Genomic DNA, 6,223 nt, shown 5'->3' with positions numbered 1-6,223 from the left:
ATGTGCGTTATACTTTGAATTTAAAAGTCTAAAATACATAAATAATTTTTTCCTAATACCTATGAACCACCCAGAGATTTAAAATCAACAGGCATAAGATTTTAGTATTTATATGTTGTATACATAGTAAAAGTTCAACAAATAGCATATTGATTGATTTCATCTAATTAAAGCTATTTTGATATCAGACTGAATTTTTTTTTCTGGCCATGGATATTTTGTTATAGACTTTTGAGTGCAGGAGTAACATTGGTTAGGTCTAAAGTGAGGCAGCCTTTTGTGATCTGTCATGCATGAAAAAAAATCTGGTTGAAATGAGTGTTTGATAAGGGATACTTTCCATTGGATAAAGTCCTAGCTCTTTCTCGTGCCTTTGTGATTTGACACCCACCTACCACCTCAGCCTCATCTAGACCTACTTCTCCCCTTACCCACCTTCCTTCTGGCCACACCATAAGCAATACAAAATTCCCTGTGGTTCTCTGATCCCACGTTGATCACTCTACCTGGACCGCGGCCCACACCCATTTTTTTCGCCGGTCCAATCCTAGTCTATATCAATTCTCCATTTAGTTTTCATTCTTCGTTTACTTCACAGGGGCCATGTACTCCCCAGTCAGCACAGCCTACCCTGGAACATTGATCATGCACATAACACATTTGCAGACGTATCTGTCTTTCCTACCAAACTGTAAGTTTAAAAGGAGTCGACACAAGTATTCCAAATACCTGTAACGGTTCTTGGCACATGGTAGATGCTAATAAGTATTGTTGGAACCAAAGATCTGTGAAAATAGTACTCTCTCTCATTCTCCACACAGCAGGGAGCCACTGGGAGCATATGCCTCCCTTGCTTTAAACTCTGCAAAAGCTTCCCAAACCAACTCACAGAAAATCCAGGGTCCTTACTGTGGTCTATAAAATATTATGTAATCTGGTCCCTGCCTAATACTCTGTCCTTTGCTTCTGCTATTCTCTTTAATCCCTAAACTCTGGCCTCATTGGCCTCCTTTTTCATACCTGCACACACCAATCTCATTCTCCCCTTAGGGTTTTGTACGTACTCCTTCCTCTGTCTGCAGTGGTGCCCTCACAGTGTCATCCTGGCTGCTGCGGTGGTGGCCCTGAAGGGCCTTCAGAAATGCTGTGCAAGGGCATCCGGACCTGTCTGGTCCAGCAGCAGCAGGGAGGCGGCCCCGCCCTGGCACCACTACCCACACGAAGCACGACCTCTCGTCTACTGCTCAGACGCTGGCTGGGCCGTGGGGGCCAAGGAGTCTGATTCTTAAGACTGAGCCAGCCGCTTCCCAGTGCAACGTTGCTAGAGGACCTCGTGACCAGGGGGAAGGAGGCCGAGATGGCGCAGCTGCTGGACCACGAGCGCTGGCAGCTCTCGCAGCCTGGACGGAGCAGGCAGAACTATGGACCCAAAGGCAACTTTCAGAAACAGAAGCTAAGGACTGCTGGCTTCAGAGGCCTCCCCAGCTTCAGCCGGCAGGTGGTGCGGGGAACCGGCCTCTTCCCCATCTGGGAGGACTTCCGGCGCGTCTAGCAGTGGACGCTGGACCACTGCCACGAGTGGAGTTCAGCCGCAGACCCCACCGGGACCACGCCTGGTGTGGGGAGGGCTGGTGAGCCTCCTTGTCCTAGCCCCATCCAGCTTCCCCGCGGCCTTGGTGGAAGGTGCGACGGCCCCAGTAGTTCTGTACTGGGCCAGCAGGTGGAGGCGGCTGTCCCCAACCCCGTTGGTCTCTGCTGGGCACCCAAGAGCCGCACGGACCTGGACCCGGGGCGGCACGCCCTCTGCCGCGGTCCCATGGGGCCGCGTGTGCGCCACCTTCAGGGAGTCATGGGCGTGTCTGTCCAGGCCAGAGGCTTCAAGGACTAGGGTAGGATCCAGGAAGCCTGCAGATCTCCCTCCTTCCTTCAAAGGAAGCCCAGGTCTTCAGAGAAGACCGTTCAGTATCCTCAGACCCTGGGATGTGAGCCTTGCCTGAGAGCTGGTTGTGATGGACTGTGTGCCGGATCAGTCCCCTTTGACCTGCCCTATGGCCACTCTTTGGACTATTTAATCTAGTCTCTCCCCCCCAGTGTAGTGTTTGAAGCTTATTGAGGGCACAGACCTTACTTATATTATTCCACAAAGTCCCTTGTCGCTGTGAGAGCACCTGGCACAAAGTAGGCTCTTGCTCACAGGAAACATCCTGACACATCCTGTGAACGGGTGCAGGAAGGAAGAAATTGACACATCTCCTTCAAAGTGTGACGGGACCCAGGACTTTAACCCCTCCTCTTTTTTTTTGCGGTACGCGGGCCTCTCACTGTTGTGGCCTCTCCCATCGCGGAGCACAGGCTCTGGACGCGCAGGCTCAGCGGCCATGGCTCACGGGCCTAGCTGCTCCGCGGCATGTGGGATCTTCCCGGACCGGGGCACGAACCCGTGTCCCCTGCATCGGCAGGCAGACTCCCAACCACTGCGCCACCAGGGATGCCTGCCCCCCCCCCCCTTTTAGTATAAAAGAAACCTGAGTTCTACCTCTGGGAAGATGGTTCTTTGGGATGCTAGTCTGCTGTCTTCTCAGCCTTCTGGCTTTCCAGATAAAGTTGCTATTCCTTGCCCAACAACAATAAAACAGTGCTGTCTCACTTAGATCTAGATTTTCTAACCATCTGACATTCTTAACCTTCATATATTGTCAACAGTATGGTACAGAAGTAGCATAAGACTTTGTAAAATTAAGAATGAAAGTAACTTGACTTCATGAAATTTCTGTTTACCCAGAGACCCTATTGATCTCTCAGTTTTGAAAATCAAACCAACTTAGTAGTAACATGAAATCACTTGTTCATATTTATATCCAGATAGGCAGTCATTCTAGGGGTATTTATTGAGTAACTAGTATACATATGATGTGCTAGAATCATTCAGATATGTTGGCTTGGGATGGGAGGATGATTTAAAAAAATTTTTTATTGAAGTATAGTTGATTTACAGTGTTGTGTTCATTTCTGCTGTACAGCAAAGTGATTCAGTTATACATATATAGACATTGTTTTTTTATATTCTTTTCCATTATGGTTTATCATAGGATATCGAGTATAGTTCTCTGTGCTACACTGTAGGACCTTGTCGTTTATCCATGCTATATATAAAACCTTACATCTGCTAACCCCAACTTCCTACTCCATCCCTCCCCCAACCCCCCCCCCCTTTCGCAACCCAACCACCCGTCTGTTCTCTGTGCCCATGATTCTGTTTTGTAGGTAGGTTCGTTTGTGTCATATCTTAGATTCCACATAAGTGGTATCATATGGTCTTTTTCTTTCTGACTGACTTCACTTAGTATGATAATTTCTAGTTTCATTCATGTTGCTGCAAATGGCATTATTTCATTCTTTTTTATGGCTGAGTAATATTCCATTGTATATAAGTACCACATCTTCTTTATCCATTCATCTGTCGATGGACATTTAGGTTGTTTCCATGACTTGGCTATTGTGAATAGTGCTGCTAAGAACATAGGGGTGCATGTATCTTTTGGGATTAGAGTTTCGTCTGGATATACGCCCAGGAGTGGGATTGCTGGGTCATATGGTAGTTCTATTTTTGTTTTTTTAAGGAACCTCCATACTGTTCTCCATAGTGGCTGCACCAGCTTACATCCCCACCAACGGTGTCGTGTCCCTTTTCTCCACATCAGGAGGATGATTTTCTTGCCTACAGTGTCTCATATTTGACAGTCTGAATGGGTTTGTGAATAGATGTTTCTGGAGTCAAGGCATAATTATTTTGAGTCTCATCTGTTGATTTGTCTTTCATTCCCTACCTTTCTTCATTATTGTCAACTCTACGTACAAATTTCCCAGCTCCAGTTACTAGAATCAATTATATCTGAAAAAGGAAGTTTTCAGCCAGTTTCAGACCCACTTCCACATGGCCTTTGCATCGTAATCCTTGTTGTCAGCCTGAATTGAATGCTGTATTAGGTCCTGAGGTTGCGGTGTACCACAAACCGAGTGGCTTTAAACAGTAGGAACCTATTCTTTACATACAAAACCAGCAGAGCCATCTTCAAAGTTCATGCTGGAGTGGAGTGTGTCCAACTGAGGGGGGCCCATGATAAAAGAGAAACCCCCTTATTTACCGGGCAAGTAAGCACTGAAAAATTATAAACTGCCGTGAGGCACAGGCAGCAGGAAAAGCATAAAACTGAGTATAAAACACCGACAAAAAGAAAAAACCTCAGGCAAACTTGTGATTTTGTTAAATTAACATTTGTTAGGTAGAACCTTGGTACTGAGTCAAATGATGAGCCACAGCTTAACAAAGACTGAAAGGCAAAGGGAAATAGAGAAGATTATTCCTCAGAGGTCCTGGCGGAGGCCCGTGGCAGCCTCAAGCGGCACATGGAGAGGTAAAGGCAGGATGCAGGCAGGGTGGGAGCAGCAGGACCTGGGGCACCTGGCTTTATTAGGTCCACAGGTGCAGTGCTTTGCGGGTCCCGGGTTAAGGCTGGATCAGTTAATTCAAACCATAAAGAGCAGGGTTTAAGTAAGCTCCAGGGGGCTCTTGTGCACAAGTGGAGAAAGCTAGGAGGCAGGAGAGACTGTTTATCAGCGGGGTGTTGGAGAAGTCACATCAGGAACTTGACTCTGAGGCTGCCATGGAGGGCACGCACCCGTGGGAGGGCTAGTGTCAGTTCAAGGCCCCCACTGGGCACTTGGCCGCGCAAATTGATGCCCAGGCAGCCATATTATGGAGTAATTTAGTGAATCCCTCAACACAAACCAATGCCCGCCCTCCAAGATAGAGCAAAGAAAAATTATCTAAACTGAGACACGAAGAGCAAAGAAAGGGAAAATAGAGCATCAGAGAGCTATGAAAGAATATCAGATGGGCTAACATACATGTAATGGTAAAGAAGAAGAGAAAAAGAAAAATGTCTATTTGGAGATGTGTATGTGTGTATGTGTGTACGTGCATCTCTGGCATAGTTTAATACATTTACAGTGAAATACCAAGTCCAAAACACTGAATAAATTCAACTATTATTTCATGCTGAGAGAGAACAGGGAAGTTATTTAAAAATTGGGGTGCCAGGGAAGAACCTAGATCACTTACCAAAGGAACAAAAGTCAGGTTTGCATTAGACTTTCAGCAGCAACATACATGTATGTATGTGCCTAGTATGGGGTCTCGTACTTAAGAGGAGCTCAATCGAAGGCCACTGCTCCACAGCAAGAGACCTGGTTATTGCACATCTGTTTTTACTTGCCACTTAACATCCTGTCTTGGGCTTGGACATTTGAGTAGGAGAGGTAATTCCTAAGTCTGGTAATTCCTAAGTCTGTTCTAACTCCACCGATGTGGAAATGTTCTTGGCACCAAAGGTATGTTTTTCTTTCACTCCCTGGCTTGCACAAGGAGTTCTTACAGCCTTTCACCTTGCCATTTTGTTTCCTTTGCTGTCCTTGCTTAAGTGTGTTCTAGCATGTTAGGCTGTTCAGCAGTGACTTGTTCTGTATGTTGCTACATCGTCATTTCTCTAGCTTCATATTCAATTTGTTGATGATAAGAAAATTCTTTTCAGGAATCTCATATACACTCCTCCTTCCCTCCTTTCCTTTTTTGGAAGAGTTTGTTAACTATCTTGACTAACCAGAACGGCGGAAGAAGAAGGTATATAAGCATGGGGTATATAAGCGTATGAGATTTTCCCAATTTCAATGTTATATACCATTGTTCTGTTGTGGGTTTTTGTTTTAATTTGGGTCTCTGTGACTTGAGACATGGGGGATAAAAGACGCCACAGTATGAGCTTGGGTTGAAGATTATGAACATTTTAATGATCCTTGATACATAACTGCAGTATTACTTTCTAAAAAGGTTGTTAGCAATTTACACTGCTCCCAAAAATGTAGGGCTGAGCCCAGTTTGGCCATCTCATCATCTTGGTGAGGTGCTTAAAAATAAGTCCTAATGTTATCGCTGTAAAATGCATCCCTCCCCCAAGTGTAAAGCCTACTAAGTCAGGGAGTCACGTCAGTCACTTCAGACCCTTCACATATCGACCTTCTTAGATGCCTTAGAACTTGGGTGGTGGTAAGGTTGAGCCAGACTGCCTGGCTTCGGTCAGTTCCACCACACATTAGCTGTGTAATCCTTTGACAAATTACTTAACTACTTAGTGTTTCCATTTCCTCATCCTTACAAGGACACTAC

At 45.8% G+C, this 6,223-nt stretch overlaps 1 pseudogene; it reads left to right on the top strand.

Annotated features, from left to right (window-relative positions):
• Positions 1–989: 989 nt before the first annotated feature.
• On the top strand, positions 990–5,653 carry LOC149744437 (alpha-ketoglutarate-dependent dioxygenase alkB homolog 4 pseudogene; annotated as a pseudogene).
• Positions 5,654–6,223: the final 570 nt, after the last annotated feature.

Source organism: Delphinapterus leucas, chromosome 21, assembly GCF_059928025.1.
Source record: "Delphinapterus leucas isolate spDelLeu-1000000601 "Yukka" chromosome 21, BTC_Dleu_Yukka2, whole genome shotgun sequence".
In the NCBI taxonomy this organism is placed as follows: Eukaryota; Metazoa; Chordata; class Mammalia; order Artiodactyla; family Monodontidae; genus Delphinapterus; species Delphinapterus leucas.
This window is presented reverse-complemented; position numbering and strand designations above follow the sequence as displayed.